Below are 27241 nucleotides of genomic sequence, written 5' to 3'. Positions count from 1 at the left end.
TCTGTGGTGTTACATAGGACTGCAGGTGACATCTACTACATTATCTGTACTCAGAGAGTTATCACTGTGTTACCTGTGGTGTTACATAGGACTGCAGGTGACATCTACTACATTATCTGTACTCAGAGAGTTATCACTGTGTTACTTGTGTTGTTACATAGGACTGCAGGTGACATCTACTACATTATCTGTACTCAGAGAGTGATCACAGTGTTATCTGTGGTGTTACATAGGACTGCAGGTGACATCTACTACATTATCTGTACTCAGAGAGTTATCACTGTGTTATCTGTGGTGTTACATAGGACTGCAGGTGACATCTACTACATTATCTGTACTCAGAGTTATCACTGTGTTATCTGTGGTGTTACATAGGACTGCAGGTGAGATCTACTACATTATCTGTACTCAAAGAGTCATCACTGTGTTATCTGTGGTGTTACATAGGACTGCAGGTGACATCTACTACATTATCTGTACTCAGAGAGTGATCACAGTGTTATCTGTGGTGTTACATAGGACTGCAGGTGACATCTACTACATTATCTGTACTCAGAGAGTTTCACTGTGTTATCTGTGGTGTTACATAGGACTGCTGGTGACATCTACTACATTATCTGTACTCAGAGTTCTCACTGTGTTATCTGTGGTGTTACACAGGACTGCAGGTGAGATCTACTACATTATCTGTACTCAGAGAGTTATCACTGTCTTACCTGTGGTGTTACATAGGACTGCTGGTGACATCTACCACATTATCTGTACTCAGAGTTATCACTGTGTTATCTGTGGTGTTACATAGGACTGCAGGTGACATCTACTACATTATCTGTACTCAGAGAGTTATCACTGTGTTACCTGTGGTGTTACATAGGACTGCTGGTGACATCTACTACATTATCTGTACTCAGAGTTATCACTGTGTTATCTGTGGTGTTACATAGGACTGCAGGTGAGATCTACTACATTATCTGTACTCAGAGAGGTATCACTGTGTTATCTGTGGTGTTACATAGGACTGCAGGTGACATCTACTACATTATCTGTACTCAGAGAGTTATCACTGTGTTATCTGTGATGTTACATAGGACTGCAGCTGACATCTACTACATTATCTGTACTCAGAGAGTTATCACTGTGTTATCTGTGGTGTTACACAGGACTGCAGGTGACATCTACTACATTATCTGTACTCAGAGAGTTATCACTGTGTTATCGGTGGTGTTACATAGGACTGCAGGTGACATCTACTACATTATCTGTACTCAGAGAGTCATCACTGTGTTATCTGTGGTGTTACATAGGACTGCCGGTGACATCCACTACATTATCTGTACTCAGAGAGTTATCACTGTGTTATCTGTGGTGTTACATAGGACTGCAGGTGACATCTACTACATTATCTGTACTGAGAGAGTTATCACTGTGTTATCTGTGGTGTTACATAGGACTGCAGGTGACATCTACCACATTATCTGTACTCAGAGAGTTATCACTGTGTTATCTGTGGTGTTACATAGGACTGCAGGTGACATCTACTACATTATCTGTACTCAGAGAGTTATCACTGTGTTACCTGTGGTGTTACATAGGACTGCAGGTGACATCTACTACATTATCTGTACTCAGAGAGTTATCACTGTGTTATCTGTGGTGTTACATAGGACTGCAGGTGACATCTACTACATTATCTGTACTCAGAGAGATATCACGGTGTTATCTGTGGTGTTACATAGGACTGCAGGTGACATATACTACATTATCTGTACTCAGAGAGATATCACTGTGTTATCTGTGGTGTTACATAGGACTGCAGGTGACATCTACTACATTATCTGTACTCAGAGAGTTATCACTGTGTTGTCTGTGGTGTTACATAGGACTGCAGGTGACATCTACTACATTATCTGTACTCAGAGAGTTATCACTGTGTTATCTGTGGTGTTTCATAGGACTGCAGGTGACATCTACTACATTATCTGTACTCAGAGAGATATCACTGTGTTATCTGTGGTGTTACATAGGACTGCAGGTGACATCTACTACATTATCTGTACTCAGAGAGTTATCACTGTGTTATCTGTGGTGTTACATAGGACTGCAGGTGACATCTACTACATTATCTGTACTCAGAGAGTTATCACTGTGTTACCTGTGGTGTTACATAGGACTGCAGGTGACATCTACTACATTATCTGTACTCAGAGAGTTATCACTGTGTTACCTGTGGTGTTACATAGGACTGCTGGTGACATCTACTACATTATCTGTACTCAGAGTTATCACTGTGTTATCTGTGGTGTTACATAGGACTGCAGGTGACATCTACTACATTATCTGTACTCAGAGAGTCATCACTGTGTTATCTGTGGTGTTACATAGGACTGCAGGTGACATCTACTACATTATCTGTACTCAGAGAGTGATCACAGTGTTATCTGTGGTGTTACATAGGACTGCAGGTGACATCTACTACATTATCTGTACTCAGAGAGTTATCACTGTGTTATCTGTGGTGTTACATAGGACTGCAGGTGACATCTACTACATTATCTGTACTCAGAGAGTTATCACTGTGTTACCTGTGGTGTTACATAGGACTGCAGGTGATATCTACTACATTATCTGTACTCAGAGAGTTATCACTGTGTTATCTGTGGTGTTACATAGGACTGCTGGTGACATCTACTACATTATCTGTACTCAGAGTTCTCACTGTGTTATCTGTGGTGTTACACAGGACTGCAGGTGAGATCTACTACATTATCTGTACTCAGAGAGTTATCACTGTGTTACCTGTGGTGTTACATAGGACTGCTGGTGACATCTACTACATTATCTGTACTCAGAGTTATCACTGTGTTATCTGTGGTGTTACATAGGACTGCAGGTGAGATCTACTACATTATCTGTACTCAGAGAGTCATCACTGTGTTATCTGTGGTGTTACATAGGACTGCAGGTGACATCTACTACATTACCTGTACTCAGAGAGTTATCACTGTGTTATCTGTGGTGTTACATAGGACTGCAGGTGACATCTACTACATTATCTGTACTCAGAGAGTTATCACTGTGTTATCTGTGGTGTTACATAGGACTGCAGGTGACATCTACTACATTATCTGTACTCAGAGAGATATCACTGTGTTATCTGTGGTGTTACATAGGACTGCAGGTGACATCTACTACATTATCTGTACTGAGAGAGTTATCACTGTGTTATCTGTGGTGTTACATAGGACTGCAGGTGACATCTACTACATTATCTGTACTCAGAGAGTTATCACTGTGTTACCTGTGGTGTTACATAGGACTGCAGGTGACATCTACTACATTATCTGTACTCAGAGAGTTATCACTGTGTTATCTGTGGTGTTACATAGGACTGCAGGTGACATCTACTACATTATCTGTACTCAGAGAGTTATCACTGTGTTATCTGTGGTGTTACACAGGACTGCAGGTGACATCTACTACATTATCTGTACTCAGAGAGTTATCACTGTGTTATCGGTGGTGTTACATAGGACTGCAGGTGACATCTACTACATTATCTGTACTCAGAGAGTCATCACTGTGTTATCTGTGGTGTTACATAGGACTGCCGGTGACATCCACTACATTATCTGTACTCAGAGAGTTATCACTGTGTTATCTGTGGTGTTACATAGGACTGCCGGTGACATCTACTACATTGTCTGTACTCAGAGAGTTATCACTGTGTTATCTGTGGTGTTACATAGGACTGCAGGTGAGATATACTACATTATCTGTACTCAGAGAGTCATCACTGTGTTATCTGTGGTGTTACATAGGACTGCAGGTGAAATCTACTACATTATCTGTACTCAGAGAGTTATCACTGTGTTATCTGTGGTGTTTCATAGGACTGCAGGTGACATCTACTACATTATGTGTACTCAGAGAGATATCACTGTTATCTGTGGTGTTACATAGGACTGCAGGTGACATCTACTACATTATCTGTACTCAGAGAGTTATCACTGTGTTATCTGTGGTGTTACATAGGACTGCAGGTGACATCTACTACATTATCTGTACTCAGAGAGATATCACTGTGTTACCTGTGGTGTTACATAGGACTGCAGGTGACATCTACTACATTATCTGTACTCAGAGAGTTATCACTGTGTTATCTGTGGTGTTACATAGGACTGCAGGTGACATCTACTACATTATCTGTACTCAGAGAGTTATCACTGTGTTACCAGTGGTGTTACATAGGACTGCAGGTGACATCTACTACATTATCTGTACTCAGAGAGTTATCACTGTGTTACCTGTGGTGTTACATAGGACTGCAGGTGACATCTACTACATTATCTGTACTCAGAGAGTTAACACTGTGTTATCTGAGGTGTTACATAGGACTGCAGGTGACATCTACTACATTATCTGTACTCAGAGAGTTATCACTGTGTTATCTGTGGTGTTACATAGGACTGCAGGTGAGATATACTACATTATCTGTACTCAGAGAGTCATCACTGTGTTATCTGTGGTGTTACATAGGACTGCAGGTGAAATCTACTACATTATCTGTACTCAGAGAGTTATCACTGTGTTATCTGTGGTGTTACATAGGACTGCAGGTGAGATATACTACATTATCTGTACTCAGAGAGTCATCACTGTGTTATCTGTGGTGTTACATAGGACTGCAGGTGAAATCTACTACATTATCTGTACTCAGAGAGTTATCACTGTGTTATCTGTGGTGTTACATAGGACTGCAGGTGAGATATACTACATTATCTGTACTCAGAGAGTCATCACTGTGTTATCTGTGGTGTTACATAGGACTGCAGGTGAAATCTACTACATTATCTGTACTCAGAGAGTTATCACTGTGTTATCTGTGGTGTTTCATAGGACTGCAGGTGACATCTACTACATTATGTGTACTCAGAGAGATATCACTGTTATCTGTGGTGTTACATAGGACTGCAGGTGACATCTACTACATTATCTGTACTCAGAGAGTTATCACTGTGTTATCTGTGGTGTTACATAGGACTGCAGGTGACATCTACTACATTATCTGTACTCAGAGAGTTATCACTGTGTTACCTGTGGTGTTACATAGGACTGCAGGTGACATCTACTACATTATCTGTACTCAGAGAGTTATCACTGTGTTATCTGTGGTGTTACATAGGACTGCAGGTGACATCTACTACATTATCTGTACTCAGAGAGTTATCACTGTGTTACCAGTGGTGTTACATAGGACTGCAGGTGACATCTACTACATTATCTGTACTCAGAGAGTTATCACTGTGTTACCTGTGGTGTTACATAGGACTGCAGGTGACATCTACTACATTATCTGTACTCAGAGAGTTATCACTGTGTTATCTGTGGTGTTACATAGGACTGCAGGTGACATCTACTACATTATCTGTACTCAGAGAGTTATCACTGTGTTACCTGTGGTGTTACATAGGACTGCTGGTGACATCTACTACATTATCTGTACTCAGAGTTATCACTGTGTTATCTGTGGTGTTACATAGGACTGCAGGTGAGATCTACTACATTATCTGTACTCAGAGAATCATCACTGTGTTATCTGTGGTGTTACATAGGACTGCAGGTGACATCTACTACATTATCTGTACTCAGAGAGATATCACTGTGTTATCTGTGGTGTTACATAGGACTGCAGGTGACATCTATTACATTATCTGTACTCAGAGAGTTATCACTGTGTTATCTGTGGTGTTACATAGGACTGCAGGTGACATATACTACATTATCTGTACTCAGAGAGATATCACTGTGTTATCAGTGGTGTTACATAGGACTGCAGGTGACATCTACTACATTATCTGTACTCAGAGAGATATCACTGTGTTATCTGTGGTGTTACATAGGACTGCAGGTTTCATCTACTACATTATCTGTACTCAGAGAGTTATCACTGTGTTATCTGTGGTGTTACATAGGACTGCAGGTGACATCTACTACATTATGTGTACTCAGAGAGTTATCACTGTGTTATCTGTGGTGTTTCATAGGACTGCAGGTGACATCTACTACATTATGTGTACTCAGAGAGTTATCACTGTGTTATCTGTGGTGTTACATAGGACTGCAGGTGACATCTACTACATTATCTGTACTCAGAGAGATATCACTGTGTTATCTGTGGTGTTACATAGGACTGCAGGTGACATCTACTACATTATCTGTACTCAGAGAGATATCACTGTGTTATCTGTGGTGTTACATAGGACTGCAGGTGACATCTACTACATTATCTGTACTCAGAGAGTTATCACTGTGTTATCTGTGGTGTTACATAGGACTGCAGTTGACATCTACTACATTATCTGTACTCAGAGAGTTATCACTGTGTTATCGGTGGTGTTACATAGGACTGCAGGTGACATCTACTACATTATCTGTACTCAGAGAGTCATCACTGTGTTATCTGTGGTGTTACATAGGACTGCAGGTGACATCTACTACATTATCTGTACTGAGAGAGTTATCACTGTGTTATCTGTGGTGTTACATAGGACTGCAGGTGACATCTACTACATTATCTGTACTCAGAGAGTTATCACTGTGTTACCTGTGGTGTTACATAGGACTGCTGGTGACATCTACTACATTATCTGTACTCAGAGAGATATCACTGTGTTTTCTGTGGTGTTACATAGGACTGCAGGTCACATCTACTACATTATCTGTACTCAGAGAGTTATCACTGTGTTATCTGTGGTGTTACATAGGACTGCAGGTGACATCTACTACATTATCTGTACTCAGAGAGATATCACTGTGTTATCTGTGGTGTTTCATAGGACTGCAGGTGACATCTACTACATTATCTGTACTCAGAGAGATATCACTGTGTTATCTGTGGTGTTACATAGGACTGCAGGTGACATCTACTACATTATCTGTACTCGGAGAGTTATCACTGTGTTATCTGTGGTGTTACATAGGACTGCAGGTGACATCCACTACATTATCTGTACTCAGAGAGTTATCACTGTGTTATCTGTGGTGTTACATAGGACTGCTGGTGACATCTACTACATTATCTGTACTCAGAGTTATCACTGTGTTATCTGTGGTGTTACATAGGACTGCAGGTGAGATATACTACATTATCTGTACTCAGAGAGTCATCACTGTGTTATCTGTGGTGTTACATAGGACTGCAGGTGACATCTACTACATTATCTGTACTCAGAGAGTTATCACTGTGTTATCTGTGGTGTTTCATAGGACTGCAGGTGACATCTACTACATTATCTGTACTCAGAGAGATATCACTGTGTTATCTGTGGTGTTTCATAGGACTGCAGGTGACATCTACTACATTATCTGTACTCAGAGAGTTATCACTGTGTTATCTGTGGTGTTACATAGGACTGCAGGTGACATCTACTACATTATCTGTACTCAGAGAGTTATCACTGTGTTATCTGTGGTGTTACATAGGACTGCGGGTGACATCTACTACATTATCTGTACTCAGAGAGTTATCACTGTTATCTGTGGTGTTACATAGGACTGCGGGTGACATTTACTACATTATCTGTACTCAGAGAGTTATCACTGTGTTATCTGTGGTGTTACACAGGACTGCAGGTGACATCTACTACATTATCTGTACTCAGAGAGTTATTACTGTGTTATCGGTGGTGTTACATAGGACTGCAGGTGACATCTACTACATTATCTGTACTCAGAGAGTCATCACTGTGTTATCTGTGGTGTTACATAGGACTGCCGGTGACATCCACTACATTATCTGTACTCAGATAGTTATCACTGTGTTATCTGTGGTGTTACATAGGACTGCAGGTGACATCTACTACATTATCTGTACTGAGAGAGTTATCACTGTGTTATCTGTGGTGTTACATAGGACTGCAGGTGACATCTACTACATTATCTGTACTGAGAGAGTTATCACTGTGTTATCTGTGGTGTTACATAGGACTGCAGGTGACATCTACTACATTATCTGTACTCAGAGTTATCACTGTGTTATCTGTGGTGTTACATAGGACTGCCGGTGACATCCACTACATTATCTGTACTCAGAGAGTTATCACTGTGTTATCTGTGGTGTTACATAGGACTGCAGGTGACATCTACTACATTATCTGTACTGAGAGAGTTATCACTGTGTTATCTGTGGTGTTACATAGGACTGCAGGTGAGATCTACTACATTATCTGTACTCAGAGAATCATCACTGTGTTATCTGTGGTGTTACATAGGACTGCAGGTGACATCTACTACATTATCTGTACTCAGAGAGATATCACTGTGTTATCTGTGGTGTTACATAGGACTGCAGGTGACATATACTACATTATCTGTACTCAGAGAGTTATCACTGTGTTATCTGTGGTGTTACATAGGACTGCAGGTGACATCTACTACATTATCTGTACTCAGAGAGATATCACTGTGTTATCTGTGGTGTTACATAGGACTGCAGGTCACATCTACTACATTATCTGTACTCAGAGAATTATCACTGTGTTATCTGCGGTGTTACATAGGACTGCGGGTGACATCTACTACATTATCTGTACTCAGAGAGATATCACTGTGTTATCTGTGGTGTTACATAGGACTGCTGGTGACATCCACTACATTATCTGTACTCAGAGAGTTATCACTGTGTTATCTGTGATGTTACATAGGACTGCAGGTGACATCCACTACATTATCTGTACTCAGAGAGTTATCACTGTGTTATCTGTGGTGTTACATGGGACTGCAGGTGACATCTACTACATTATCTGTACTCAGAGAGTTATCACTGTGTTACCTGTGGTGTTACATAGGACTGCTGGTGACATCTACTACATTATCTGTACTCAGAGTTATCACTGTGTTATCTGTGGTGTTACATAGGACTGCAGGTGAGATCTACTACATTATCTGTACTCAGAGAGTCATCACTGTGTTATCTGTGGTGTTACATAGGACTGCAGGTGACATCTACTACATTATCTGTACTCAGAGAGTCATCACTGTGTTATCTGCGGTGTTACATAGGACTGCAGGTTTCATCTACTACATTATCTGTACTCAGAGAGATATCACTGTGTTATCAGTGGTGTTACATAGGACTGCAGGTGACATCTACTACATTATCTGTACTCAGAGAGTCATCACTGTGTTATCTGTGGTGTTACATAGGACTGCTGGTGACATCTACTACATTATCTGTACTCAGAGAGTCATCACTGTGTTATCTGTGGTGTTACATAGGACTGCAGGTGACATCTACTACATTATCTGTACTCAGAGAGATATCACTGTGTTATCTGTGGTGTTACATAGGACTGCAGGTGACATATACTACATTATCTGTACTCAGAGAGATATCACTGTGTTATCTGTGGTGTTACATAGGACTGCAGGTGACATCTACTACATTATCTGTACTCAGAGAGTTATCACTGTGTTATCTGTGGTGTTACATAGGACTGCAGGTGACATCTACTACAGTATCTGTACTCAGAGAGTTATCACTGTGTTATCTGTGGTGTTACATAGGACTGCAGGTGACATCTACTACATTATCTGTACTCAGAGAGTTATCACTGTGTTATCTGTGGTGTTACATAGGACTGCAGGTGACATCTACTACATTATCTGTACTCAGAGAGTTATCACTGTGTTACCTGTGGTGTTACATAGGACTGCAGGTGACATTTACTACATTATCTGTACTCAGAGAGTTATCACTGTGTTACCTGTGGTGTTACATAGGACTGCAGGTGACATCTACTACATTATCTGTACTCAGAGAGTGATCACTGTGTTATCTGTGGTGTTACATAGGACTGCAGGTGAGATATACTACATTATCTGTACTCAGAGAGTTATCACTGTCTTATCTGTGGTGTTACATAGGACTGCAGGTGACATCTACTACATTATCTGTACTCAGAGAGTTATCACTGTGTTATCTGTGGTTTTACATAGGACTGCAGGTGACATCTACTACATTATCTGTACTCAGAGAGTTATCACTGTGTTACCTGTGGTGTTACATAGGACTGCAGGTGATATCTACTACATTATCTGAACTCAGAGAGTCATCACTGTGTTATCTGTGGTGTTACATAGGACTGCTGGTGACATCTACTACATTATCTGTACTCAGAGAGTTATCACTGTGTTATCTGTGGTGTTACATAGGACTGCAGGTGACATCTACTACATTATCTGTACTCAGAGAGTTATCACTGTGTTATCGGTGGTGTTACATAGGACTGCATGTGACATCTACTACATTATCTGTACTCAGAGAGTCATCACTGTGTTATCTGTGGTGTTACATAGGACTGCCGGTGACATCCACTACATTATCTGTACTCAGAAAGTTATCACTGTGTTATCTGTGGTGTTACATAGGACTGCAGGTGACATCTACTACATTATCTGTACTGAGAGAGTTATCACTGTGTTATCTGTGGTGTTACATAGGACTGCAGGTGACATCTACTACATTATCTGTACTGAGAAAGTTATCACTGTGTTATATGTGGTGTTACATAGGACTGCAGGTGACATCTACTCCATTATCTGTACTCAGAGAGTTATCACTGTGTTACCTGTGGTGTTACATAGGACTGCAGGTGACATCTACTAAATTATCTGTACTCAGAGAGTTATCACTGTGTTATCTGTGGTGTTACATAGGACTGCAGGTGACATATACTACATTATCTGTACTCAGAGAGATATCACTGTGTTATCTGTGGTGTTACATAGGACTGCAGGTGACATCTACTACATTATCTGTACTCAGAGAGTTATCACTGTGTTATCTGTGGTGTTACATAGGACTGCAGGTGACATCTACTACATTATCTGTACTCAGAGAGTTATCACTGTGTTATCTGTGGTGTTTCATAGGACTGCAGGTGACATCTACTACATTATCTGTACTCAGAGAGTTAGCACTGTGTTATCTGTGGTGTTACATAGGACTGCAGGTGACATCTACTACATTATCTGTACTCAGAGAGTTATCACTGTGTTATCTATGGTGTTACATGGGACTACAGGTGACATCTACTACATTATCTGTACTCAGAGAGTCATCACTGTGTTATCTGTGGTATTACATAGGACTGCAGGTGATATCTACGACATTATCTGTACTCAGAGAGTTATGACTGTGTTATCTGAGGTGTTACATAGGACTGCAGGTGACATCTACTACATTATCTGTACTCAGAGAGTTATCACTGTGTTATCTGTGGTGTTACATAGGACTGCGGGTGACATCTACTACATTATCTGTACTCAGAGAGTTATCACTGTTATCTGTGGTGTTACATAGGACTGCAGGTGACATTTACTATATTATCTGTACTCAGAGAGTTATCACTGTGTTACCTGTGGTGTTACATAGGACTGCAGGTGACATCTACTACATTATCTGTACTCAGAGAGTTATCACTGTGTTACCTGTGGTGTTACATAGGACTGAAGGTGGCATCTACTACATTATCTGTACTCAGAGAGATATCACTGTGTTATCTGTGGTGTTACATAGGACTGAAGGTAAGATCTACTACATTATCTGTACTCAGAGAGTCATCACTGTGTTATCTGTGGTGTTACATAGGACTGCAGGTGACATCTACTACATTATCTGTACTCAGAGAGATATCACTGTGTTATCTGTGGTGTTACATAGGACTGCAGGTCACATCTACTACATTATCTGTACTCAGAGAATTATCACTGTGTTATCTGCGGTGTTACATAGGACTGCGGGTGACATCTACTACATTATCTGTACTCAGAGAGATATCACTGTGTTATCTGTGGTGTTACATAGGACTGCTGGTGACATCCACTACATTATCTGTACTCAGAGAGTTATCACTGTGTTATCTGTGATGTTACATAGGACTGCAGGTGACATCCACTACATTATCTGTACTCAGAGAGTTATCACTGTGTTATCTGTGGTGTTACATGGGACTGCAGGTGACATCTACTACATTATCTGTACTCAGAGAGTTATCACTGTGTTACCTGTGGTGTTACATAGGACTGCTGGTGACATCTACTACATTATCTGTACTCAGAGTTATCACTGTGTTATCTGTGGTGTTACATAGGACTGCAGGTGAGATCTACTACATTATCTGTACTCAGAGAGTCATCACTGTGTTATCTGTGGTGTTACATAGGACTGCAGGTGACATCTACTACATTATCTGTACTCAGAGAGTCATCACTGTGTTATCTGCGGTGTTACATAGGACTGCAGGTTTCATCTACTACATTATCTGTACTCAGAGAGATATCACTGTGTTATCAGTGGTGTTACATAGGACTGCAGGTGACATCTACTACATTATCTGTACTCAGAGAGTCATCACTGTGTTATCTGTGGTGTTACATAGGACTGCTGGTGACATCTACTACATTATCTGTACTCAGAGAGTCATCACTGTGTTATCTGTGGTGTTACATAGGACTGCAGGTGACATCTACTACATTATCTGTACTCAGAGAGATATCACTGTGTTATCTGTGGTGTTACATAGGACTGCAGGTGACATCTACTACAGTATCTGTACTCAGAGAGTTATCACTGTGTTATCTGTGGTGTTACATAGGACTGCAGGTGACATCTACTACATTATCTGTACTCAGAGAGTTATCACTGTGTTATCTGTGGTGTTACATAGGACTGCAGGTGACATCTACTACATTATCTGTACTCAGAGAGTTATCACTGTGTTACCTGTGGTGTTACATAGGACTGCAGGTGACATTTACTACATTATCTGTACTCAGAGAGTTATCACTGTGTTACCTGTGGTGTTACATAGGACTGCAGGTGACATCTACTACATTATCTGTACTCAGAGAGTGATCACTGTGTTATCTGTGGTGTTACATAGGACTGCAGGTGAGATATACTACATTATCTGTACTCAGAGAGTTATCACTGTCTTATCTGTGGTGTTACATAGGACTGCAGGTGACATCTACTACATTATCTGTACTCAGAGAGTTATCACTGTGTTATCTGTGGTTTTACATAGGACTGCAGGTGACATCTACTACATTATCTGTACTCAGAGAGTTATCACTGTGTTACCTGTGGTGTTACATAGGACTGCAGGTGATATCTACTACATTATCTGAACTCAGAGAGTCATCACTGTGTTATCTGTGGTGTTACATAGGACTGCTGGTGACATCTACTACATTATCTGTACTCAGAGAGTTATCACTGTGTTATCTGTGGTGTTACATAGGACTGCAGGTGACATCTACTACATTATCTGTACTCAGAGAGTTATCACTGTGTTATCGGTGGTGTTACATAGGACTGCATGTGACATCTACTACATTATCTGTACTCAGAGAGTCATCACTGTGTTATCTGTGGTGTTACATAGGACTGCCGGTGACATCCACTACATTATCTGTACTCAGAAAGTTATCACTGTGTTATCTGTGGTGTTACATAGGACTGCAGGTGACATCTACTACATTATCTGTACTGAGAGAGTTATCACTGTGTTATCTGTGGTGTTACATAGGACTGCAGGTGACATCTACTACATTATCTGTACTGAGAGAGTTATCACTGTGTTATATGTGGTGTTACATAGGACTGCAGGTGACATCTACTCCATTATCTGTACTCAGAGAGTTATCACTGTGTTACCTGTGGTGTTACATAGGACTGCAGGTGACATCTACTAAATTATCTGTACTCAGAGAGTTATCACTGTGTTATCTGTGGTGTTACATAGGACTGCAGGTGACATATACTACATTATCTGTACTCAGAGAGATATCACTGTGTTATCTGTGGTGTTACATAGGACTGCAGGTGACATCTACTACATTATCTGTACTCAGAGAGTTATCACTGTGTTATCTGTGGTGTTACATAGGACTGCAGGTGACATCTACTACATTATCTGTACTCAGAGAGTTATCACTGTGTTATCTGTGGTGTTTCATAGGACTGCAGGTGACATCTACTACATTATCTGTACTCAGAGAGTTAGCACTGTGTTATCTGTGGTGTTACATAGGACTGCAGGTGACATCTACTACATTATCTGTACTCAGAGAGTTATCACTGTGTTATCTATGGTGTTACATGGGACTACAGGTGACATCTACTACATTATCTGTACTCAGAGAGTCATCACTGTGTTATCTGTGGTATTACATAGGACTGCAGGTGATATCTACGACATTATCTGTACTCAGAGAGTTATGACTGTGTTATCTGAGGTGTTACATAGGACTGCAGGTGACATCTACTACATTATCTGTACTCAGAGAGTTATCACTGTGTTATCTGTGGTGTTACATAGGACTGCGGGTGACATCTACTACATTATCTGTACTCAGAGAGTTATCACTGTTATCTGTGGTGTTACATAGGACTGCAGGTGACATTTACTATATTATCTGTACTCAGAGAGTTATCACTGTGTTACCTGTGGTGTTACATAGGACTGCAGGTGACATCTACTACATTATCTGTACTCAGAGAGTTATCACTGTGTTACCTGTGGTGTTACATAGGACTGAAGGTGGCATCTACTACATTATCTGTACTCAGAGAGATATCACTGTGTTATCTGTGGTGTTACATAGGACTGAAGGTAAGATCTACTACATTATCTGTACTCAGAGAGTCATCACTGTGTTATCTGTGGTGTTACATAGGACTGCAGGTGACATCTACTACATTATCTGTACTCAGAGAGTTATCACTGTGTTATCTGTGGTGTTCCATAGGACTGCAGGTGACATCTACTACATTATGTGTGCTCAGAGAGTTATCACTGTGTTATCTGTGGTGTTACATAGGACTGCAGGTGACATCTACTACATTATCTGTACTCAGAGAGTCATCACTGTGTTATCTGTGGTGTTACATAGGACTGCAGGTGATATCTACGACATTATCTGTACTCAGAGAGTTATCACTGTGTTATCTCAGGTGTTACATAGGACTGCAGGTGACATCTACTACATTATCTGTACTCAGAGAGTTATCACTGTGCTATCTGTGGTGTTACATAGGACTGCGGGTGACATCTACTACATTATCTGTACTCAGAGAGTTATCACTGTTATCTGTGGTGTTACATAGGACTGCAGGTGACATTTACTATATTATCTGTACTCAGAGAGTTATCACTGTGTTACCTGTGGTGTTACATAGGACTGCAGGTGACATCTACTACATTATCTGTACTCAGAGAGTTATCACTGTGTTATCTGTGGTGTTACATAGGACTGCAGGTGACATCTACTACATTATCTGTACTCAGAGAGTTAGCACTGTGTTATCTGTGGTGTTACATAGGACTGCAGGTGACATCTACTACATTATCTGTACTCAGAGAGTTATCACTGTGTTATCTATGGTGTTACATGGGACTACAGGTGAAATCTACTACATTATCTGTACTCAGAGAGTCATCACTGTGTTATCTGTGGTATTACATAGGACTGCAGGTGATATCTACGACATTATCTGTACTCAGAGAGTTATGACTGTGTTATCTGAGGTGTTACATAGGACTGCAGGTGACATCTACTACATTATCTGTACTCAGAGAGTTATCACTGTGTTATCTGTGGTGTTACATAGGACTGCGGGTGACATCTACTACATTATCTGTACTCAGAGAGTTATCACTGTTATCTCTGGTGTTACATAGGACTGCAGGTGACATTTACTATATTATCTGTACTCAGAGAGTTATCACTGTGTTACCTGTGGTGTTACATAGGACTGCAGGTGACATCTACTACATTATCTGTACTCAGAGAGTTATCACTGTGTTACCTGTGGTGTTACATAGGACTGAAGGTGGCATCTACTACATTATCTGTACTCAGAGAGATATCACTGTGTTATCTGTGGTGTTACATAGGACTGAAGGTAAGATCTACTACATTATCTGTACTCAGAGAGTCATCACTGTGTTATCTGTGGTGTTACATAGGACTGCAGGTGACATCTACTACATTATCTGTACTCAGAGAGTTATCACTGTGTTATCTGTGGTGTTCCATAGGACTGCAGGTGACATCTACTACATTATGTGTGCTCAGAGAGTTATCACTGTGTTATCTGTGGTGTTACATAGGACTGCAGGTGACATCTACTACATTATCTGTACTCAGAGAGTCATCACTGTGTTATCTGTGGTGTTACATAGGACTGCAGGTGATATCTACGACATTATCTGTACTCAGAGAGTTATCACTGTGTTATCTCAGGTGTTACATAGGACTGCAGGTGACATCTACTACATTATCTGTACTCAGAGAGTTATCACTGTGCTATCTGTGGTGTTACATAGGACTGCGGGTGACATCTACTACATTATCTGTACTCAGAGAGTTATCACTGTTATCTGTGGTGTTACATAGGACTGCAGGTGACATTTACTATATTATCTGTACTCAGAGAGTTATCACTGTGTTACCTGTGGTGTTACATAGGACTGCAGGTGACATCTACTACATTATCTGTACTCAGAGAGTTATCACTGTTTTATCTGTGGTGTTACATGGGACTGAAGGTGGCATCTACTACATTATCTGTACTCAGAGAGATATCACTGTGTTATCTGTGGTGTTACATAGGACTGCAGGTGACATCTACTACATTATCTGTACTCAGAGAGTTATCACTGTGTTATCTGTGGTGTTACATAGGACTGCAGGTGACATCTACTACATTATCTCTACTCAGAGAGTTATCACTGTGTTATCTGTGGTGTTACATAGGACTGCGGGTGACATCTACTACATTATCTGTATTCAGAGAGTTATCACTGTTATCTGTGGTGTTACATAGGACTGCAGGTGACATTTACTACATTATCTGTACTCAGAGAGTTATCACTGTGTTATCTGAGGTGTTACATAGGACTGCAGGTGACATCTACTACATTATCTGTACTCAGAGAGTTATCACTGTGTTATCTATGGTGTTACATAGGACTGCCGGTGACATTTACTACATTATCTGTACTCAGAGAGTTATCACTGTGTTACCTGTGGTGTTACATAGGACTGCATGTGACATCTACTACATTATCTGTATTCAGAGAGTTATCACTGTGTTATATGTGGTGTTACATAGGACTGCAGGTGGCATCTACATTATCTGTACTCAGAGAGTTATCACTGTGTTATCTGTGGTGTTACATAGGACTGCAGATGACATCTACTACATTATCTGTACTCAGAGAGTTATCACTGTGTTATCTGTGGTGTTACATAGGACTGCAGGTGACATCTACTACATTATCTGTACTCAGAGAGTTATCACTGTGTTATCTGTGGTGTTACATAGGACTGCAGGTGACATCTACTACATTATGTGTACTGAGAGAGTTATCACTGTGTTATCTGTTGTGTTACATAGGACTGCAGGTGATATCTACTACATTATCTGTACTCAGAGAGTTATCACTGTGTTACCTGTGGTGTTACATAGGACTGCAGGTGACATCTACTACATTATCTGTATTCAGAGAGTTATCACTGTGTTATATGTGGTGTTACATAGGACTGCAGGTGGCATCTACATTATCTGTACTCAGAGAGTTATCACTGTGTTGTCTGTGGTGTTACATAGGACTGCAGGTGAGATCTACTACATTATCTGTACTCAGAGTTATCACTGTGTTATCTGTGGTGTTACATAGGACTGCAGGTGACATCTACTACATTATCTGTACTCAGAGAGTTATCACTGTGTTACCTGTGGTGTTACATAGGACTGCAGGTGATATCTACTACATTATCTGTACTCAGAGAGTCATCACTGTGTTATCTGTGGTGTTACATAGGACTGCAGGTGACATCTACTACATTATCTGTACTCAGAGAGTTATCACTGTGTTACCTGTGGTGTTACATAGGACTGCAGGTGATATCTACTACATTATCTGTACTCAGAGAGTTATCACTGTGTTATCGGTGGTGTTACATAGGACTGCAGGTGACATCTACTACATTATCTGTACTCAGAGAGTTATCACTGTGTTATCTGTGGTGTTACATAGGACTGCAGGTGACATCTACTACATTATGTGTACTGAGAGAGTTATCACTGTGTTATCTGTTGTGTTACATGGGACTGCAGGTGACATCTACTACATTATCTGTACTCAGAGAGTTATCACTGTGTTATCTATGGTGTTACATAGGACTGCAGGTGACATCTACTACATTATCTGTACTCAGAGTTATCACTGTGCTATCTGTGGTGTTACATAGGACTGCAGGTGACATCTACTACATTATCTGTACTCAGAGAGATATCACTGTGTTATCTGTGGTGTTACATAGTACTGCAGGTGACATCTACTACATTATCTGTACTCAGAGAGTTATCACTGTGTTATCGGTGGTGTTACATAGGACTGCAGGTGACATCTACTACATTATCTGTACTCAGAGAGTCATCACTGTGTTATCTGTGGTGTTACATAGGACTGCAGGTGACATCTACTACATTATCTGTACTCAGAGAGTTATCACTGTGTTATCGGGGGTGTTACATAGGACTGCAGGTGACATCTACTACATTATCTGTACTCAGAGAGTTATCACTGTGTTATCTGTGGTGTTACATAGGACTGCAGGTGGCATCTACATTATCTGTACTCAGAGAGTTATCACTGTGTTATCTGTGGTGTTACATAGGACTGCAGGTGACATCTACTACATTATCTGTACTCAGAGAGTTATCACTGTGTTACCTGTGGTGTTACATAGGACTGCAGGTGACATCTACTACATTATCTGTACTCAGAGAGTTATCACTGTGTTATATGTGGTGTTACATAGGACTGCAGGTGGCATCTACATTATCTGTACTCAGAGAGTTATCACTGTGTTATCTGTGGTGTTACATAGGACTGCAGGTGACATCTACTACATTATCTGTACTCAGAGAGTTATCACTGTGTTATCTGTGGTGTTACATAGGACTGCAGGTGACATCTACTACATTATCTGTACTCAGAGAGTTATCACTGTGTTACCTGTGGTGTTACATAGGACTGCAGGTGATATCTACTACATTATCTGTACTCAGAGAGTCATCACTGTGTTATCTGTGGTGTTACATAGGACTACAGGTGACATCTACTACATTATCTGTACTCAGAGAGTTATCACTGTGTTATCTGTGGTGTTACATAGGACTGCAGGTGACATCTACTACATTATCTGTACTCAGAGAGTTATCACTGTGTTATATGTGGTGTTACATAGGACTGCGGGTGACATCTACTACATTATGTGTACTGAGAGAGTTATCACTGTGTTATCTGTTGTGTTACATGGGACTGCATGTGACATCTACTACATTATCTGTACTCAGAGAGTTATCACTGTGTTACCTGTGGTGTTACATAGGACTGCAGGTGACATCTACTACATTATCTGTATTCAGAGAGTTATCACTGTGTTATATGTGGTGTTACATAGGACTGCAGGTGGCATCTACATTATCTGTACTCAGAGAGTTATCACTGTGTTATCTGTGGTGTTACATAGGACTGCAGGTGACATCTACTACATTATCTGTACTCAGAGTTATCACTGTGTTATCTGTGGTGTTACATAGGACTGCAGGTGACATCTACTACATTATCTGTACTCAGAGAGTTATCACTGTGTTACCTGTGGTGTTACATAGGACTGCAGGTGATATCTACTACATTATCTGTACTCAGAGAGTCATCACTGTGTTATCTGTGGTGTTACATAGGACTGCAGGTGACATCTACTACATTATCTGTACTCAGAGAGTTATCACTGTGTTACCTGTGGTGTTACATAGGACTGCAGGTGATATCTACTACATTATCTGTACTCAGAGAGTTATCACTGTGTTATCGGTGGTGTTACATAGGACTGCAGGTGACATCTACTACATTATCTGTACTCAGAGAGTTATCACTGTGTTATCTGTGGTGTTACATAGGACTGCAGGTGACATCTACTACATTATGTGTACTGAGAGAGTTATCACTGTGTTATCTGTTGTGTTACATGGGACTGCAGGTGACATCTACTACATTATCTGTACTCAGAGAGTTATCACTGTGTTATCTATGGTGTTACATAGGACTGCAGGTGACATCTACTACATTATCTGTACTCAGAGTTATCACTGTGCTATCTGTGGTGTTACATAGGACTGCAGGTGACATCTACTACATTATCTGTACTCAGAGAGATATCACTGTGTTATCTGTGGTGTTACATAGGACTGCAGGTGACATCTACTACATTATCTGTACTCAGAGAGTTATCACTGTGTTATCGGTGGTGTTACATAGGACTGCAGGTGACATCTACTACATTATCTGTACTCAGAGAGTCATCACTGTGTTATCTGTGGTGTTACATAGGACTGCAGGTGACATCTACTACATTATCTGTACTCAGAGAGTTATCACTGTGTTATCGGTGGTGTTACATAGGACTGCAGGTGACATCTACTACATTATCTGTACTCAGAGAGTTATCACTGTGTTATCTGTGGTGTTACATAGGACTGCAGGTGACATCTACTACATTATCTGTACTCAGAGTTATCACTGTGTTACCTGTGGTGTTACATAGGACTGCTGGTGACATCTACTACATTATCTGTACTCAGAGAGTTATCACTGTGTTATCTGTGGTGTTACATAGGACTGCAGGTGACATCTACTACATTATCTGTACTCAGAGAGTTATCACTGTGTTATCTGTGGTGTTACATAGGACTGCAGGTGACATCTACTACATTATCTGTACTCACAGAGTTATCACTGTGTTATCTGTGGTGTTACATAGGACTGCAGGTGACATCTACTACATTATCTGTACTCAGAGAGTTATCACTGTGTTATCTGTGGTGTTACATAGGACTGCAGGTGACATCTACTACATTATCTGTACTCAGAGAGTTATCACTGTGTTATCTGTGGTGTTACATAGGACTACAGGTGACATCTACTACATTATCTGTACTCAGAGAGTTATCACTGTGTTATCTGTGGTGTTACATAGGACTGCAGGTGACATCTACTACATTATCTGTACTCAGAGAGTTATCACTGTGTTATCTGTGGTGTTACATAGGACTGCAGGTGACATCTACTACATTATCTGTACTCAGAGAGTTATCACTGTGTTACCTGTGGTGTTACATAGGACTGCGGGTGACATCTACTACATTATCTGTATTCAGAGAGTTATCACTGTGTTATCTGTGGTGTTACATAGGACTGCAGGTGACATCTACTACATTATCTGTACTCAGGGAGTTATCACTGTGTTATCTGTGGTGTTACATAGGACTGCAGGTGACATCTACTACATTATCTGTACTCAGAGAGTTATCACTGTTATCTGTGGTGTTACATAGGACTGCTGGTGACATCTACTACATTATCTGTACTCAGAGAGTTATCACTGTGTTATCTGTGGTGTTACATAGGACTGCAGGTGACATCTACTACATTATCTGTACTCAGAGAGTTATCACTGTGTTATCTGTGGTGTTACATAGGACTGCAGGTGACATCTACTACATTATCTGTACTCAGAGAGTTATCACTGTGTTATCTGTGGTGTTACATAGGACTGCAGGTGACATCTACTACATTATCTGTACTCAGAGAGTTATCACTGTGTTATCTGTGGTGTTACATAGGACTGCAGGTGACATCTACTACATTATCTGTACTCAGAGAGTTATCACTGTGTTATCTGTGGTGTTACATAGGACTGCAGGTGACATCTACTACATTATCTGTACTCAGGGAGTTATCACTGTGTTATCTGTGGTGTTACATAGGACTACAGGTGACATCTACTACATTATCTGTACTCAGAGAGTTATCACTGTGTTATCTGTGGTGTTACATAGGACTGCAGGTGACATCTACTACATTATCTGTACTCAGAGAGTTATCACTGTGTTACCTGTGGTGTTACATAGGACTGCGGGTGACATCTACTACATTATCTGTATTCAGAGAGTTATCACTGTGTTATCTGTGGTGTTACATAGGACTGCAGGTGACATCTACTACATTATCTGTACTCAGGGAGTTATCACTGTGTTATCTGTGGTGTTACATAGGACTGCAGGTGACATCTACTACATTATCTGTAGTCAGAGTCATCAATGTGTTATCTGTGGTGTTACATAGGACTGCAGGTGACATCTACTACATTATCTGTCCTCAGGGAGTTATCACTGTGTTATCTGTGGTGTTACATAGGACTGCAGGTGACATCTACTACATTATCTGTACTCAGAGAGTTATCACTGTGTTATCTGTGGTGTTACATAGGACTGCAGGTGACATCTACTATATTATCTGTACTCAGAGAGTTATCACTGTGTTATCTGTGGTGTTACATAGGACTGCAGGTGACATCTACTACATTATCTGTACTCAGAGAGATATCACTGTGTTATCTGTGGTGTTACATAGGACTGCAGGTGACGTCTACTACATTATCTGTACTCAGAGAGTTATCACTGTGTTACCTGTGGTGTTACATAGGACTGCAGGTGACATCTACTACATTATCTGTATTCAGAGAGTTATCACTGTGTTATCTGTGGTGTTACATAGGACTGCAGGTGACATCTACATTATCTGTACTCAGAGAGTTATCACTGTGTTATCTGTGGTGTTACATAGGACTGCAGGTGACATCTACTACATTATCTGTACTCAGGGAGTTATCACTGTGTTATCTGTGGTGTTACATAGGACTGCAGGTGACATCTACTACATTATCTGTACTCAGAGAGTTATCACTGTGCTATCTGTGGTGTTACATAGGACTGCAGGTGACATCTACTACATTATCTGTACACAGAGAGTTATCACTGTGTTACCTGTGGTATTACATAGGACTGCAGGTGACATCTACTACATTATCTGTACTCAGAGAGTTATCACTGTGCTATCTGTGGTGTTACATAGGACTGCAGGTGACATCTACTACATTATCTGTACACAGAGAGTTATCACTGTGTTACCTGTGGTGTTACATAGGACTGCAGGTGACATCTACTACATTATCTGTATTCAGAGAGTTATCACTGTGTTATCTGTGGTGTTACATAGGACTGCAGGTGACATCTACATTATCTGTACTCAGAGAGTTATCACTGTGTTATCTGTGGTGTTACATAGGACTGCAGGTGACATCTACTACATTATCTGTACTCAGGGAGTTATCACTGTGTTATCTGTGGTGTTACATAGGACTGCAGGTGACATCTACTACATTATCTGTAGTCAGAGTCATCAATGTGTTATCTGTGGTGTTACATAGGACTGCAGGTGACATCTACTACATTATCTGTACTCAGGGAGTTATCACTGTGTTATCTGTGGTGTTACATAGGACTGCAGGTGACATCTACTACATTATCTGTACTCAGAGAGTTATCACTGTGTTATCTGTGGTGTTACATAGGACTGCAGGTGACATCTACTATATTATCTGTACTCAGAGAGTTATCACTGTGTTATCTGTGGTGTTACATAGGACTGCAGGTGACATCTACTACATTATCTGTACTCAGAGAGATATCACTGTGTTATCTGTGGTGTTACATAGGACTGCAGGTGACGTCTACTACATTATCTGTACTCAGAGAGTTATCACTGTGTTACCTGTGGTGTTACATAGGACTGCAGGTGACATCTACTACATTATCTGTATTCAGAGAGTTATCACTGTGTTATCTGTGGTGTTACATAGGACTGCAGGTGACATCTACATTATCTGTACTCAGAGAGTTATCACTGTGTTATCTGTGGTGTTACATAGGACTGCAGGTGACATCTACTACATTATCTGTACTCAGGGAGTTATCACTGTGTTATCTGTGGTGTTACATAGGACTGCAGGTGACATCTACTGCATTATCTGTGCTCAGAGAGTTATCACTGTGTTATCTGTGATGTTACATAGGACTGCAGGTGACATCTACTACATTATCTGTACTCAGAGAGTTATCACTGTGCTATCTGTGGTGTTACATAGGACTGCAGGTGACATCTACTACATTATCTGTACACAGAGAGTTATCACTGTGTTACCTGTGGTATTACATAGGACTGCAGGTGACATCTACTACATTATCTGTACTCAGAGAGTTATCACTGTGCTATCTGTGGTGTTACATAGGACTGCAGGTGACATCTACTACATTATCTGTACACAGAGAGTTATCACTGTGTTACCTGTGGTGTTACATAGGACTGCAGGTGACATCTACTACATTATCTGTATTCAGAGAGTTATCACTGTGTTATCTGTGGTGTTACATAGGACTGCAGGTGACATCTACATTATCTGTACTCAGAGAGTTATCACTGTGTTATCTGTGGTGTTACATAGGACTGCAGGTGACATCTACTACATTATCTGTACTCAGGGAGTTATCACTGTGTTATCTGTGGTGTTACATAGGACTGCAGGTGACATCTACTACATTATCTGTACTCAGAGAGTTATCACTGTGCTATCTGTGGTGTTACATAGGACTGCAGGTGACATCTACTACATTATCTGTACTCAGAGAGTTATCACTGTGTTATCTGTGGTGTTACATAGGACTGCAGGTGACATCTACATTATCTGTACTCAGAGAGTTATCACTGTGTTATCTGTGGTGTTACATAGGACTGAAGGTGACATCTACTACATTATCTGTACTCAGAGAGTTATCACTGTGTTATCTGTGGTGTTACATAGGACTGCAGGTGAGATCTACTACATTATCTGTACTCAGAGAGTTATCACTGTGTTATCTGTGGTGTTTCATAGGACTGCAGGTGACATCTACTACATTATCTGTACTCAGAGAGATATCACTGTGTTATCTGTGGTGTTACATAGGACTGCAGGTGACATCTACTACATTATGTGTACTCAGAGAGTTATCACTGTGTTATCTGTGGTGTTACATAGGACTGCAGGTGACATCTACTACATTATCTGTACTCAGAGAGTTATCACTGTGTTATCTGTGGTGTTACATAGGACTGCAAGTGAGATCTACTACATTATGTGTACTCAGAGAGTTATCACTGTGTTATCTGTGGTGTTACATAGGACTGCAGGTGACATATACTACATTATCCGTACTCAGAGAGTTATCACTGTGTTATCTGTGGTGTTACATAGGACTGCATGTGACATCTACATTATCTGTACTCAGAGAGTTATCACTGTGTTATCTGTGGTGTTACATAGGACTGCAGGTGACATCTACTACATTATCTGTACTCAGAGAGTTATCACTGTGTTATCTGTGGTGTTACATAGGACTGCAGGTGACATCTACTACATTATCTGTACTCAGAGAGTTATCACTGTGTTATCTGTGGTGTTACATAGGACTGCAGGTGACATCTACTACATTATCTGTACTCAGAGAGTTATCACTGTGTTATCTGTGGTGTTACATAGGACTGCAGGTGACATCTACTACATTATCTGTACTCAGAGAGATATCACTGTGTTATCTGTGGTGTTACATAGGACTGCAGGTGACATCTACTACATGATCTGTACTCAGAGAGTTATCACTGTGTTATCTGTGGTGTTACATAGGACTGCAGGTGACATCTACTACATTATCTGTACTCAGAGAGTTATCACTGTATTATCTGTGGTGTTACATAGGACTGCAGGTGACATCTACTACATTATCTATACTCAGAGAGTTATCACTTTGTTACCTGTGGTGTTACATAGGACTGCAGGTGACATCTACTACATTATCTGTACTCAGATAGATATCACTGTGTTATCTGTGGTGTTACATAGGACTGCAGGTGACATCTACTTTATGTGTACTCAGAGAGATATCACTGTGTTATCTGTGGTGTTACATAGGACTGCAGTTGACATCTACTTTATGTGTACTCAGAGAGATATCACTGTGTTATCTGTGGTGTTACATAGGACTGCAGTTGACATCTACTTTATGTGTACTCAGAGAGATATCACTGTGTTATCTGTGGTGTTACATAGGACTGCAGGTGACATCTACTACATTATCTGTACTCAGAGAGTTATCACTGTGTTATCTGTGGTGTTACATAGGACTGCAGGTGACATCTACATTATGTGTACTCAGAGAGATATCACTGTGTTATCTGTGGTGTTACATAGGACTGCAGGTGACATCTACTACATTATCTGTACTCAGAGAGATATCACTGTGTTATCTGTGGTGTTACATAGGACTGCAGGTGACATCTACTACATTATCTGTACTCAGAGAGTCATCACTGTGTTATCTGTGGTGTTACATAGGACTGCAGGTGATATCTACTACATTATCTGTACTCAGAGAGTTATCACTGTGTTATCTGTGGTGTTACATAGGACTGCAGGTGACATCTACATTATCTGTACTCAGAGAGTTATCACTGTGTTATCTGTGGTGTTACATAGGACTGCAGGTGACATCTACTACATTATCTGTACTCAGAGAGTTATCACTGTGTTATCTGTGGTGTTACATAGGACTGCAGGTGACATCTACATTATCTGTACTCAGAGAGTTATCACTGTGTTATCTGTGGTGTTACATAGGACTGCAGGTGACATCTACTACATTATCTGTACTCAGAGAGTTATCACTGTGTTATCTTTGGTGTTACATAGGACTGCAGGTGACATCTACTACATTATCTGTACTCAGAGAGTTATCACCGTGTTATCTGTGGTGTTACATAGGACTGCAGGTGACATATACTACATTATCTGTACTCAGAGAGTTATCACTGTGTTTTCTGTGGTGTTACATGGGACTGCAGGTGACATCTACTACATTATCTGTACTCAGAGAGATATCACTGTGTTATCTGTGGTGTTACATAGGACTGCAGGTGACATCTACTACATTATCCGTACTCAGAGAGTTATCACTGTGCTATCTGTGGTGTTACATAGGACTGCAGGTGACATCTACTACATTATCTGTACTCAGAGAGTTATCACTGTGTTATCTGTGGTGTTACATAGGACTGCAGGTGACATCTACATTATCTGTACTCAGAGAGATATCACTGTGTTATCTGTGGTGTTACATAGGACTGCAGGTGACATCTACTACATTATCCGTACTCAGAGAGTTATCACT

At 40.6% G+C, this 27241-nt stretch overlaps 1 protein-coding gene across 1 annotated transcript in view; it reads left to right on the top strand.

Moving 5' to 3' along the window:
* Positions 1 to 27241, top strand: part of LOC141162620 (transmembrane protease serine 9-like) — a 231740-nt gene that overhangs the window by 50893 nt on the left and 153606 nt on the right. The gene's annotated exons all lie outside the window — the stretch shown is intronic.

The sequence above is a fragment of the Phyllobates terribilis genome, unplaced genomic scaffold, assembly GCF_046119375.1.
Source record: "Phyllobates terribilis strain yellow unplaced genomic scaffold, ASM4611937v1 Scaffold_9__5_contigs__length_417890890, whole genome shotgun sequence".
NCBI lineage: Eukaryota > Metazoa > Chordata > Amphibia > Anura > Dendrobatidae > Phyllobates > Phyllobates terribilis.
Note: the sequence above shows the minus strand (reverse complement) of the source record. Positions and strands in the feature narration are given on the sequence as shown.